Genomic DNA, 16177 nt, shown 5'->3' with positions numbered 1-16177 from the left:
TGGTCAGTCAAAGTCAACGAAAAAGTCAACACGTTCGGGTCGGGTCCCGAACTATTTTTCTGAGGTTTTTAATCATATATGAGCATGTTAGAACAAGTTACATGTGAATCGGAGGTCCATAGCATAGTAAACATTTTTCGTAAATTGACCAAGCAAAACAGAATCTGATAGTGCAATTGGACGGCGTCCCAGAGTCTGGACGGCGTCCAAGTCTGAAGGTCTGGACGGCATCCAAGTCTGAAGGGCTGGACGGCGTCCCAGAGTCTGGACGGCGTCCAGATCAGTATACAGACCCTGTTTTGCTGAAACACAAGTGCACGAACCAAAAACCAAACAAACTCAAATCATGATCCGCAAACAACCAAAACATGTATCATACACCGTTGGAAAGGTATTTTTATGAAGAAAACGACTAGACACATTTCAACAAGTAATTCAACACTTACAACAACCCAAAACCGCATTAAACGTTCATAATCAAAGGTTCAAGTTCTAAAAACGCATTTCATGATTCGGGCAACCAATTTACATGTATGATATGCCGTTTCGAAGGTAATCAAACACACATTGCAACAAAACACTTATCAAAAATATTTCATAGCATTTGATACATCAAAAGTTCATATAAAGCTCATCAAACCCTAACCAAAATCTCAAAACCAATAATCATGTTAATGTAAGGTTTTCATGTCAATCAACACACCAAAACGAAGCTAATGAAGTAACTAACACTTTGAACACACAACCATTAACATCTAAACACATTTCATCATCCAAAATCAAAGATTTAACAAGCTCTTTTTCAAGTTCATGCTAGTTATGTCAATTCACAAGATCGAGCATACAAATTACATATACGACATCACAATGAGCCATAGACACTAATTAACACACCTTTAAGTCAAGAACACTAAGATTATGAAATTTAGAGTTTTTAGAAAGTTACCCAATCGAGATGAAATTAGTATCAAAACGTAGAGAATGAAGAGAGGATTCCAAATATGTAATTTATTTTGATGTTAGCCTCCAAAATCGGATTTAGATGATGAATTAAGGATTGAATGTTGAGAGGATTTGGAAGTAGTAAAATATGAGGATGAAAATGAATGGATGAAAGGGGTTTGACCCTTTGATCTAGTCAAGGGTTTGATCCCTTGTCAAGTTTAGTCCCTCAACTTTCGTTCGGGTGCGTGAATTACCTAAACGAGATAATTTAAAACGCGTATTAACGGGAGATGTTATAGTCATATAACGGACTTTAAATAATTAAACGGAAAAGTAAACGGAAAAAGGCGGGATGTTACATTACCTACTCCTTAAAAGAAATTTCGTCCCGAAATTTAAGTAGGCGTAGTAGTCGTTGTTTCTTCCTCGAAATCTTGCGTTTCCGGAGCCGGGAATAAGTGAGGGTATTTCCTTTGCATTTGATCTTGCCTTTCCCAAGTAAACTCGGGTCCCCTTTTGGCGTTCCAACGGACTTTAACAATCGGAATTCGGCTTTGTTTCAATGTCTTGACGGAGGTGTCCACAATTTCAACCGGTTCCTCCACAAAATGAAGTTTGTCATCAATAGTAAGTTCCTCGAAAGGGATGACGATATCGGGTTCGGCAAGACACTTTTTCAAGTTAGATACATGGAAGGTAGGATGAACGGAGCTCAATTGAGGTGGAAGATCTAAACGATAAGCAACGGTTCCAATACGCTCCAAGATTTCGAAAGGACCAATATACCTTGGATTTAGCTTCCCGCGTTTCCCAAAAGATTTTCTCGGTGGTTTCGTGAATGAGTTCGGGTCCGGTGATTTGCACGTCGCCTACCTCGGCCCAACAAAGAGGTGAACGACATTTTCGGCCATATAGCGCTTCAAAAGGTGCAGCTTTAATACTCGCGTGATAACTATTGTTGTAAGAGAACTCGACGAGAGGTAAGTGCTTGTCCCAAGCTTTTCCGAAATCAACCACGCAAGCTCGTAACATTTCCTCTAAGGTTTGAATTGTACGTTCACTTTGTCCATCGGTTTGAGGATGATATGCGGTGCTCATGTCTAAACACGTTCCCAATGCTTCTTGTAAAGTACGCCAAAATCTAGAAACGAAACGGCCATCTCGGTCGAAGATAATCGATAAAGGTACACCGTGTCAGGCTACGATCTCCTTAATGTAAAGTTGTGCAAGTTTCTCCATTTTGTCCGTTTCTTTCATGGCAAGGGAGTGTGCGGATTTGGTGAGACGGTCAACAATAACCCAAATGGTATCATAACCGCCCGTCGTTTTTGGTAGCTTGGTGATAAAATCCATCGTTATCCTTTCCCACTTCCATTGCGGGATATCGGGTTGTTGAAGTAGTCCGGACGGTCTTTGGTGTTCGGTTTTGACTTTGGAACATGTCAAACACTTGGAAACATAAGTAGCTACGTCCCTTTTGATGTTCGGCCACCAATATTGTTCTTTAAGGTCGTGGTACATCTTATTGGCACCGGGATGAATCGAGTATCGTGATTTGTGGGCTTCATCTAAAATAAGGCTTCGTAGGTCCCCATAGCTAGGCACCCAAATCCTTCCGGCGTAATATCGGAGTCCGGTCTCCCTAATTTCGAATCGAGAGACGAGAATGTTCAAGAGCTCGTGTGAAACGTTTTCATCCTTGAGAGCCTCATCTTGGGCTACTCGAATTTGGCTATTAAGGTTGGTGTGGATGGTGATGTTTAAGGCTCGGACACGAAGAGGCACCGCTCTTTCTTTTCGACTTAAGGCATCGGCTACTACATTTGCCTTCCCAGGATGGTAACGAAGCTCGCAATCGTAATCGTTTAAGGTTTCAATCCACCTTCGTTGTCTCATGTTTAGTTGCTTTTGGTCGAAGATGTGTTGGAGACTTTTGTGATCGGTAAAGATAGTACTCTTGGTTCCATAAAGATAGTGTCTCCACATTTTAAGTGCAAAGACAACGGCTCCGAGTTCGAGATCATGTGTCGTGTAGTTTCGTTCATGAATTTTGAGTTGTCGAGAAGCATAAGAAATGACTTTCGTTCGTTGCATCAACACACACCCAAAACCATGTTTCGAGGCATCGTAATACACAACAAAATCGTCATTGCCTTCGGGAAGTGACAAGATGGGAGCGGTGGTTAGCTTTGTTTTCAAGATTTGAAATGCGAATTCTTGTTCGGTCACCCAATTGAATTTCTTTCCCTTGTGAGTTAAAGCGGTTAGAGGACGAGCAACCAAGGAGAAATCCTTGATGAATCTACGGTAGTATCCGGCGAGACCCAAGAATTGACGAATGTGAGTAGGAGTAGTAGGAGTCTCCCATTTACTAATGGCTTCGATTTTCGTTGGATCGACTTTAATACCTTGGTCACTTACAACATGACCAAGAAATTGAACTTCCTTTAACCAAAATTCACACTTGGAGAATTTGGCATAGAGTCGTTCCTGTCTTAAAAGTTCAAGAACAAGTCGGAGGTGTTCCTCATGTTCTTCTTCGCTTTTAGAATAAACCAAAATATCATCGATGAACACGATAACGAATTTGTCAAGATATGGTTTGCACATGCGGTTCATAAGATCCATGAACACCGCCGGTGCGTTAGTGAGACCAAATGGCATTACAAGAAATTCATAGCTACCATAACGAGTTCGGAAAGCGGTTTTGGAGACATCTTCCCCCTTAACCCTTAATTGATGATAGCCCGAGCGGAGATCGATTTTTGAATATACACAAGACCCTTGTAGTTGATCAAAGAGGTCATCGATGCGAGGAAGAGGATATCGGTTCTTAACCGTCAATTTGTTTAGTTCACGATAATCAATGCACATTCGTAGGGATCCGTCTTTCTTTTTAACAAACAAAATCGGAGCGGCCCATGGTGAATGGCTAGGTTGGATAAAACCACGGTCAAGTAGTTCTTGGATTTGACTTTGCAATTCTTGCATTTCGGATGGAGCAAGTATATATGGTGCACGAGCTACGGGTGCGGCTCCCGGAATAAGATCGATTTGGAATTCTACCAGTCGATGAGGTGGAAGACCCGGCAATTCGTCGGGAAAACATCGGAATAGTCACTAACAATTGGCACATCATCGATGTGCTTCTCATCGGACTCGACTTTCTTAAGGTGAGCAAGGATCGCAAAACAACCCTTACGGAGTAGTTTTCTAACTTTAAGGCACGAAACGAGGTTGAGTCCGGTGCAACTCTTATCGCCATAAACAATCAAAGGTTCACCATTCTCGATAGGAATTCGGATTGCGTTAAGATCACAAAGGATGTGAGATTTCATTTTGGCTAGCCAATTCATACCGATTATTACATCGAAGCTTCCTAGTTCCATGGGTATCAAGTCAATTTCAAATTCATTAACCAAAATGTTTAATGTGCACCCCCGGTAATATGTGTCGGCACTCAATAGTTTCCCGTTGGCCACTTCAATGGTATAAGTGGTATCTAGTGGGAGTGGTGGAGTGCTAAAAGAATGAATCAAAGTCTCGGATACAAAGCATTTATCGGCACCCGAATCGAATAAACAAGTAACATAAGTGTTGTTGAGAAGAAACAAACCCGTGACTAATTCATTGTCATCTCGGGCTTCCTCGGTGTTGATGTTGAAAGCTCGGCCGCGCGTATTGGGGTTATCTTTCCTCTTCGGGCATGCATTTCTATAATGACCCGTTTGGCCACATTCATAACAAGTGCCCGTTTTTGGTGCATTGGGCCCCTTTCGAGCGATGGGGGCAACACTTTTACACTCATTGGCCTTATGACCAACTCCTTGGCACCGGTGGCAAATTAACTTGCCACATTCACCAAAGTGATGTTTGTTGCATTTGTTGCAAAGAGGTAGGTTCCCGGCATAACCCTTCTTGCCGTCGGAGGTGTAAGGCTTCTTAGCAAAGTTGTTGTTGCTTGATTGGGGGGCTTCCCACTTTCTTTTATTGTTACCCGACTTATCCTCGGCTTTAGGTGCCGGCACTACAATTTCGTCCACCGTTTCTATCAATTTGCGGGCCATGTTCAAAGCTTCTTGATGATTAGTGGGTTTGGATGACATTACTCCGTGTTTGATGCTCTTTGGAAGACCATCCATGTAAAGTTCAACCCTTAAAGCTTCGGGGTTCACAAGATTTGGGCACATCAAGGCTAGTTCGGAAAATCGTTGATTATAAGCCTTGAGATCATTTCCGACCGCCTTTAAAGTTCTTAGCTCTTGTTCGAGCCTTCGGGTTTCTTCACGAGGGAAATATTCGACAATCATCTTTTCCCTCAAGTCGGCCCAAGAGAGGGCGTGAGCTTCATCGGTACCCACCAATTGTACATAGGTGTTCCACCACGTGAGGGCGATACCGGCAAAGGTGTGGGTGGAATATTTGACTTTATCTTGGTCTTGACAACCGCTTATGCTAAAAACGGCTTCCGTTTATTCGAACCATCGTGTGAGTACAACCGGTCCCCCGGTTCCATCAAAAGTGTGAGGTTTGCACCCCATGAAGGCTTTATAGGAGCATCCCTCGCTTGAGTTACCGGCTCCTTGATTGTTGTTGTTGTGGTTGTTGTTATTGTTGGAGGAGTGATCGGCCATGGCCGCTTCCACGGCGGTGGCTATCATTTGTTGTAGAGCTTGTTCGGGAGTCTCATGGTGTGGCACACGACGAGGAGGCATTGTTCCTTCAAAACACAAGAATACCGTTGATTAGTATTTTCAATAATACTAATCATGTTATGGAATAAGGATAGAGAGAAAAATTTTCCTTGACTCGCCTTAAATTCTTTATGCCATAATATCGGAACGTTCATATGAGTCACCGTAATATAATCCCAGAAATTATATTACCCTGATTCATATGTGCATTCGACATCATTTCATATAGTCAAGGTGGCGCGTCAATCAAATTAAACAACGTGAGGTTAAGATGAAACAAGAGTAGATATAAGTAGAAACGTTCGAGTATAATGCACAAGTATTCAAGTAATTCCTACTTCAAGTCTATATGCCGGTTGTAGTCTAGACTTACTAATGTACCCTATGACTCGGGGTTGACACCAATGAACTCTAAATCCCTACAACCAACGCTCTGATACCATCTGTAGTGACCCGACAAAATCGTCATTAACGGCGCCGTCTACTTAGGTCCCGTTACGTGGTCATAAGTCTTTAAAACAACGTTTGACCAAAAGTATGTCGCATTCATTTCAAAAGTAAAGATGTTTCAAGGTTTACAAAGTAGTTCGACAACTAGTTACATAACAAAGTTTAAAGTACAATTTAAACATATGCGACACAAATGAAAGTAGCCAAAAGACGCTCCACGTATGCATGTTTACTCGACATCCAAGCAAGTATCAAAAGTAATGAGCGAAAGCATGTATCACACAAATGTTCAAGGACCAGAGAAAAACATAGAAATCTGTAAACGAAAACGTTGGTGAAATCATAGGTTTGAGTAAGTAAGTACAAGTGAACCACAAGATTTGCAACAATGATATAATAGTAATACATTCCAAAAGTTTGTTTCACGAGCACCCAATTATCAATGCTTAACATTCCTTCCATAGAACCCCATAACAATAGTGTTAGAACATACACTGTTTCTCGAAAATATATTTCATTCGTAAACGGTAGCGAACCATTTGAATGAGGGTTTGTCAAACCCATATGGCCATATAACATAAGTTCTCGCTTACACCCGGCAAGTGTAACTAATGATAATCGAATTGAGGATTTTTGTTCAAACACGTATGTAGAATGTTTGTTTTCCTGTACTTGTGTTCACTTAGTAAAAAGAAACGTTTATGTTTTCTCATCCCAAATGTAAGTGCAAAAGAGTAAAAGTGGGACTATGATCTCACCTTGAGCGCAAGAGCAAATAAGTACTTCGACAAGTAACGTGTGCAAAGAACAATGCTAGTCTTGACCTAAACAAATAGGTTGTATCAATAACGATAGTCACGATTGGTCAAAGATGTTCAATTAGTTCTATGGCTCAATACGACTCGATTATGTAGCATGTGAATCAAATTGTCAAGTTTCATGCAAGATGCAAGTATAGAATCATGTTAGAAAGATTACAAAATCATTTGGTTAAGTTTGGCAAAAAGTCAACTTTGGTCGGTCAAAGTCAACGAAAAGTCAACACGTTCGGGTAGGGTCCCGAACTATTTTTCTGAGGTTTTTAATCATATATGAGCATGTTAGAACAAGTTTCATGTGAATCAGAGGTCCATAGCATAGCAAACATTTTTCGTAAATTGACCAAGCAAAACAGAATCTGATAGTGCAATTGGACGGCGTCCCAGAGTCTGGACGGCGTCCAAGTCTGAAGGTCTGGACGGCATCCCAGAGTCTGGATGGCATCCAAGTCTGAAGGGCTGGACGGCGTCCCAGAGTCTGGACGGCGTCCAGATCAGTATACAGACCCTGTTTTGCTGAAACACAAGTGCACGAACCAAAAACCAAACAAACTCAAATCATGATCCGCAAACAACCAAAACATGTATCATACACCGTTGGAAAGGTATTTTGACGAAGAAAATGACTAGACACATTTCAACAAGTAATTCAACACTTACAACAACCCAAAACCGCATTAAACGTTCATAATCAAAGGTTCAAGTTCTAAAAACGCATTTCATGATTCGGGCAACCAATTTACATGTATGATATGCCGTTTCGAAGGTAATCAAACACACATTGCAACAAAACACTTATCAACAATATTTCATAGCATTTGATACATCAAAAGTTCATATAAAGCTTATCAAACCCTAACCAAAATCTCAAAACCAATAATCATGTTAATGTAAGGTTTTCATGTCAATCAACACACCAAAACGAAGCTAATGAAGTAACTAACACTTTGAACACACAACCATTAACATCTAAACACATTTCATCATCCAAAATCAAAGATTTAACAAGCTCTTTTTCAAGTTCATACTAGTTATGTCAATTCACAAGATCGAGCATACAAATTACATATACGACATCACAATGAGCCATAGACACTAATTAACACACCTTTAAGTCAAGAACACTAAGATTATGAAATTTAGAGTTTTTAGAAAGTTACCCAATCGAGATGAAATTAGTATCAAAACATAGAGAATGAAGAGAGGATTCTAAATATATAATTTATTTTGATGTTAGCCTTCAAAATCGAATTTAGATGATGAATTAAGGATTGAATGTTGAGAGGATTTGGAAGTAGTAAAAGATGAGGATGAAAATGAATGGATGAAAGGGGTTTGACCCTTTGATCTAGTCAAGTGTTTGATCCCTTGTCAAGCTTAGTCCCTCAACTTTCATTCGGGTGCGTGAATTACCTAAACGAGATAATTTAAAACGCGTATTAACGGGAGATGTTATAGTCATATAACGGACTTTAAATAATTAAACGGAAAAGTAAACGGAAAAAGGCGGGATGTTACATGATCTGTCAGCACAAACCCTAATCCGAAGTTTGGAACTTCGGTTTTGCAGATAAACAGTAAAACCGAAGTTTCAAACTTCGGTTTTGCAGTCTGCTTCAACAGTCTCAATTATGGACTGAAACTTGCAACCCTATTCTCAATTATGGACTGAAACCTGCTACCCTATCATGTCAAAATCTGATTTATCATCTTTTTTCATTTATTTATATCACCATTATCATGAACTCAAACACAAACATCACCAAAAACACAATTCAAGCATTTTAAAGTCAGTTTCAAACACCAACAACATAATTCAAACAAATCTTAATCAGTTTCATACATCAACAATTACAAAAATGTCTATAATTCGTCCATTCATGGTTCATTTTCTTTAGGGAGGCCAAATTTCATTCCAAAATGGTTGGCTTACTGGTGATAACACAACGATTAGAAGGAGTTTTGTGTTGAACACCAAGGTTAACTGTATGCAGTTAAACCAAATGACGTATAATTATGTATGTGTGAGTCAAAGATCACACACGTTAAAAATGTTCTTGTGGGTTCTTTTCAATGGAAATGAATGGAAAAGTGAACTTACTAATGATAACACTTTGGAAACAATATATTTTTATTCTCAGAATGATCCAAATTATGAGGCTCAAATTGAAATTCAGTTTGAGGAAGTTTTTTTAACCATCCAAGGTTCGGGTTATATGGATCTTATTCAAACTTTGGAGGGTGGTCCATCAACATCAAACTACCATTCAACAGTTGTTGAAGATGAACAAGAACGAAGAGATGAAGTACAAAATGTAGTAGACCCAGATGATGGTATGTCTACTGCAACCGAAGATACAGTTTCTGATTATAGCATCGAAGAGAATGTTTTCGGTGACGAAGGTAGAGACGAGCAAGTGGAACCACAACTGGAGCCTGCCCCAGTTTCACGTTTCGGGTTTGTTAATCAAGGTGAGGGTAGTAATAGTTTTCCATTCGATGATGACTAAGAAGCTTCATGGGTTTTTAATGATAAGGAGATCGGTATTATTTCAAAAGGAATGGTGTTCGAGAACAAAGCCGAACTTATATATGATGTTCGAAAATGGAATATACACCATAATAGAGTGTGATGACCCGGAAAATTTTTGACCAAATTTAAACTTAATCTTTGTATGATTAACATTTCCGACACGATAAGCAAAGTTTGTAAAACTGAATCTCAAAATTTTTGAACTATTCAAATACCTTTCGGTTATTCTCAACGATTCACGAACCATTATATGTAAATAGATACATATATATACTATAACTTGAAAATGTAACAAAGTTTTAATTGCATGATACCGTACATTAAACTTATTGGTTTATATATCTATTTGAATATATATGATTTCAAGTTATTTAGTAAACGATAATAACATTCGATTATTGATTCGATTGATATTTAGATAAGTTAACTAAAACGTTTAAGATGAACCAGTAAAACACTAATTTGCTACAGTGTTTTCAAATTGCCACATTACTCAAAATGCTACAGTGTTTTTGAAAATCACTATTTGCTACAGTGAAATTTACTTTGCTACAGTAAAACGCTATTTTAAAATGTATTTTAACAAATAGCGAGACAATGATTTATAGAAGTAAATGACCAAAACATTCAAATGTATAAGTTATAATTTGAGTGATATAATTTAGGGATAATTTAAGTTATATTGTGACAAAGGTACGAGTCACAAAATGAAAAGTACTAGTTTTCTAAGCGTACAAAAATGCGTTCGAGAAACTGGAACCGGGACATAAGTCGAGTGATGACGTACGACTTATCGGAACGAAAATTACAAATCAACTATGCACGTGAATTTAATATAATATATAATTAATTATATAAATTATATATATTATATTAATATTTAATTATGTCGACGAACTACAAAACAAATCAAATGTGAGCTGTCATTTAAGCTCATGCGATCGCATGAGCATACCAAAGAAACTCCATGCGATCGCATGGAGGCTGGATCCAGAAAACATCTATAAATTCAGTCGAATTCGTTCCATTTTTTTTCACATATATTACTCCGTATAATATTTATTATTATTATTATTATTATTATTATTATTATTATTATTATTATTATTATTATTATTATTATTATTATTATTATTATTATTATTATTATTATTATTATTATTATTAATAAGATTATTATTAATCTTATTATTTTTATTGTTAGTGTTATTATTTTTGCGATACAAAAATAATAATGTTCATAAAATATTACGACGGAGTGCTGTCCAAGTAATTTTCAAAACGAGTTCCAAGCGAGCTAGAGCTAAGGAAAATATGGGTTATTACCAAGGAGGTTATGGGTAATGTTCGGGGGTATTTTTGTGAAGCAAATCTCGTGTTTATCATCTCCGATGCGTCTACGTGCTTTTCTACAATATTGTATATCAATATTAAACAGTGAGTTTCATTTGCTCCCTTTTTAATTGCTTTTGCAATCTATATTTTTGGGCTGAGAATACATGCACTTTATTTTTAAACGCAATGGATACAAGTACATACTAAATTCTACACCGAGTTTGAACCAAAAATCCCTTAGCTTTGGTAACTAGTAACTGCCGGTTATAAGAACTGGTGGGCGCGAGTAGTAGTATATGGATCCATAGGGCTTGACATCCCCGTCTGTTCCAGGTATAGAAACCCTAGCCTGAACTATTAAACAGACGTATGCTATTTGTGTTTAGTACACGTTGGTTTGCGTGTATTGTACATGTTGGTTGCATGTATGTTAAAACAGGGGTACTTATTATATAGACGTTAAAGTTTAGTTACCAGGGTGCTCAATCTCGTAGAATATTTTGATAAACATTTCTGGATGAAACAACTGAAATCTTGTAATCCACTTTTATATACAGATTATGCGAAACACTAAAACTATGAACTCACCAACCTTTGTGTTGACACTTGTTAGCATGTTTATTCTCAGGTTCCCTAGAAGTCTTCCGCTGTTTGCTTACATGTTATACAAGCTATGTGCATGGAGTCTTGCATGCTTTATTCAAGAAAACGTTGCATTCACAAAACCATCATCATGTATCTATTTTGACTGCATTGTCAACGGAAGTATTATTGTAAACTATTATTTACGGTGGTTGTCTATATGTAGAAATCATCAGATGTCGAAAACCTTGGAATTAAATATTCATTTATGGTATGCCTTTTCAAAAGAATGCAATGTTTACAAAACGTATCATATAGAGGTCAAATACCTCGCAATGGAATCAATGAATGACGTGTTCGTCCATATAGATTTGGAGCGATCGTTACAGTTGGTATCAGAGCGTTGTTCCTAGCGAACCAGGTCTTGCATGAATGTGTCTAACTGATAGTTGTTAAGATGCATTAGTAAGTCTGGACTTCGACCGTGTCTGCATGTTAAAAGTTTTGCTTATCATTTCTTGTCGAAAATTACATGCTTATCATTCTTAAGTCTAGACACGTTTTCCTGCATTTATTGCATAAATAGTGTATAGACAAAAATTCATATCTTAGCGTATCTGTTACTGTAAACTTTTCCTGATATCTTCCGAAAATTTCTCCGTGATTTATGGAATTTGGTATTATATATACATATGTAAATTATGTATTGAAGAATACCAAACTAAATTCTATAATCTAATTCATATCAAAATCATCTCCCTAATTATACAAGATGGATCCCGTATCTAGTTCAAACTCTGACAGCTATTCCGATATGGATATTCACCTGAATTCCGAAGACAGTGTAACCGGAATGGATCAACCAATTAGCCATCATCTATTCTGGATGAATTGGGGATGGGTTCGTAGCCTACTTAATTATTGGAGACAAGAAGAAGGCGATCCCTTTCATCCACCACATTGCCCTCTTGGCGAAGAACCTGAAGCACTTACCGGCGAACCTGTTCGAGACACCATTTTCTCTCTCATTTCCAGAGTATCTCGTCACGATAATATACTATCTCAAATTCTGGATCTTATTCATCCGCTCGTCCGAACCGCCAATCATCCCGGTGTATTAGAAGAAGTCAACGAGCTTCGCACTCGGGTAGTGGCTTTGGAGAATACGGTGCAAAGGTTACAAGCACCAGCAGCATCACCGGCATCAACAGTACCACCGACAATAACACCAACAGTACCATTACCACCACCAACAACATCCGCATCGCAAACCTCAACTTCACAATCTATTCCACGAGCATCAACGTCATACGCACCGTAGTTACCAAGAAATACCAGCAACAATAACCGATGAAGTATTAACTCATTTCCCCTGAAAAATTTTATGTATATTTAATATATATGAATTTTGAAATCAAAATAAATATTTTCGTACTAAGCTATTACGTGTGAATCTTAACTGGTAGGTACTACTCGGTTAGTTCATATTACTAATATGCAATGATGTACATCCTTCCTTAACAACTTAACCATTGTTAACTACAATCTCCGTTTCAACTCCATGAATTCCATTTCATAATAAACCAAGTGTATTAATCAATTACATAATTGATTTTACATTTTCAATTTCAATATACTCGAAACTTTTCAGAAAACATCATCTGTGCCTTGTAAGCTTCACAAAAATTTCACGAGCACCAACATCCTTCACCGAGGAATATCAATAAGAATAAATAATGAAGTATCGATTACATTAGCGAAATACTCCGCAAAGATTATGTAATCTTTAATGTTTTAGAGATTAAACATTTCTAAGTCAAGTCGAAAATTAAATGAGCTTAATATGATATTAACTCATTAAATCTGTGTTACATCTGAAGAAAATATACATACATATATTTTCATAAAGACGGTAATAAAAATTCTTTTGTACAAAGTATTAATTGTGAAATCTTTAACGGGTAGGTAATACCCGGGAAATATATAAGTTCGCAATTAATATGTTACACTGTACATTCTTCAACTTTGATTCAAAAATTAATAACTATGCTCACAGCGATATACAATCGTTTTCATACAAATTCAATTACATATTCTGATATTGACAGAGCAGAATCCAAGTCAAGATTTAACAAGTGACATCATTCTTAGATCTCTACATCTTTTAAAGCTATACTTTGACTTCAAAACGGTGAAAGATCCTTTAGCTTTGTTATTACCGAAAATAATCTTGCAATTTCTTTTCAAAGTATCCAGTTTTATCACACTTCCAACCAGTCAACTTCAACTTTTCAGATTAAGCCTTATTGTAACCTTGATATATACGTTTTGTTACTGGGGAACCTTTCATGTTCCACCACATTAGCAGTAAATTTACCAAACAACTTTATTAATCCTTGACCTTTCGAAGAATTCTTATACTCATTGAAACCCTATCATGTACTCATCCACATCTTGTAACAATAATTTTCATACCAACCACCGGGAATTAGCAACCAGTATTTTGAATCTCGCAGCATTTTCTACGACAACAATTATATATAGATAACATCTATCTTCTAGACTTACATACTTCAAATATGAAGTTTCTGAAAAACACCCCAAACTATGAAACTAGTTCTCCGAATTTTGGAAATATGCTGAAGAAGCAGCAAAAACTGTAAACGACCTTAACAGTCAAAAGTTTGATGATAAAGAATAGTATGGTGGTAAAGCTGAGAAAAAGAAAAGGTTTGGAACTGAAAAACGGATTGAGCAAACTATGAAGGAGGCTGTGGACAAATCACAAAGATTAAAACTGCCTTCAAAGAATCCAAATGATTCAGTGTCTGCTGAAATCATTAGCGAATACCTTGCTCCTTACTCTAAAACATTTGCGGACAATATTCTTCATCATCATCTTATCTTAAATATTCTAAGATATCATCGTATCTTCCATTATAAATATCCTCCATATTTCTGAAGATATTTTCATAACTATTCTTATCTGAAATCATTTATCTCTTCACGCTATCTGTGTTACATCATAAAAGAAACTATTTTAGTTTCTAATTTCTGAAAATTTCTAAAAATGGATGTTTTTGAAGTAGTGTTGGGAATTGAAGCATGAGTTAGTATAATATAATGACACTTGATCAACGTGATTATATTACAGTAAGTCATGCTGAGTTTCTAATGGAACGTGATAAAGGTTCACAGATCATACCCTCATCATGAACCATGTTACATAACTCTTTCATTCTATTTAACCTCTAAACATATCACGAAAATATTTTTCTTGATGATTCAGCCTTTTTCGAGGTATTCTGGTAATTTGACAAGTCAGATTGTGCCATTACCATTTCTTTCTTAGAACATTAATTATGTTCATTTCAAAATCCATACCTACGAATTCTGGACCATTGTTCGCTTGACTTAAAGTCGGGAAGAGAAAACGAAAGCATGAAGCTCCGAAATATAATGGAAAATATAAAGCCCGAAAACAATTCTGAAATTACAAACCGTGTATATCAATGCGTATAGCAATATAAAGACACGGGAGAATGAAAAACAATATAACCCCAAGGTAATAGTAGAAGAAAATAACCTCCTCTGGTGGCAGATGAAAAAGAAGAATGAAGGATACGATAGCCAAGAAAATATCAAGAATCAGAACTGGATTAAGCATTTCACTATCTTTTAGAAGTATGAAATAAGGAAGAAGATGTAGGAGTGGTGAAAATAATGAAACGGAAGAGGTCATTTTATAGTGAAATATCAGACATAACAATCGAGGCAGATTACGCATTTAAAGGAAATCTTAATTTCCTTAAATTTCGAAGAATCAAATCTTATTTAGATTATGAAGATTTTCTATTCCTTAAATTCCGGAAATCAATCGTAACTACGTCAAAAATTAAGACGAATCTCTATTCTTTCATTTCACTCTTTTACGATAACTTCTCTCATACACTTCGAGAAATTGGATTGTTTTATTCATATTATTCAACGGTGATAAAATTCTATTTATCAACTCATATTCGTCATGAAAACATTTTTATTGTTAGCCATGACGACCTCACTTAAATTTCGGGACGAAATTTCTTTAACGGGTAGGTACTGTGATGACCCGGAAAATTTTTGACCAAATTTAAACTTAATCTTTGTATGATTAACATTTCCGACACGATAAGCAAAGTTTGTAAAACTGAATCTCAAAATTTTTGAACTATTCAAATACCTTTCGGTTATTCTCAACGATTCACGAACCATTATATGTAAATAGATACATATATATACTATAACTTGAAAATGTAACAAAGTTTTAATTGCATGATACCGTACATTAAACTTATTGATTTATATATCTATTTGAATATATATGATTTCAAGTTATTTAGTAAACGATAATAACATTCGATTATTGATTCGATTGATATTTAGATAAGTTAACTAAAACGTTTAAGATGAACCAGTAAAACACTAATTTGCTACAGTGTTTTCAAATTGCCACATTACTCAAAATGCTACAGTGTTTTTGAAAATCACTATTTGCTACAGTGAAATTTACTTTGCTACAGTGAATTGCTACAGTAAATTTGCTACAGTAAAACGCTATTTTAAAATGTATTTTAACAAATAGCGAGACAATGATTTATAGAAGTAAATGACTAAAACACTCAAATGTATAAGTTATAATTTGAGTGATATAATTTAGGGATAATTTAAGTTATATTGTGACAAAGGTACGAGTCACAAAATGAAAAGTACTAGTTTTCTAAGCGTACAAAAATGCGTTCGAGAAACCGGAACCGGGACATAAGTCGAGTGATGACGTACGA

Source organism: Rutidosis leptorrhynchoides, chromosome 5 (assembly GCF_046630445.1).
Source record: "Rutidosis leptorrhynchoides isolate AG116_Rl617_1_P2 chromosome 5, CSIRO_AGI_Rlap_v1, whole genome shotgun sequence".
NCBI classification, from domain to species: domain Eukaryota; kingdom Viridiplantae; phylum Streptophyta; class Magnoliopsida; order Asterales; family Asteraceae; genus Rutidosis; species Rutidosis leptorrhynchoides.
Note: the sequence above shows the minus strand (reverse complement) of the source record.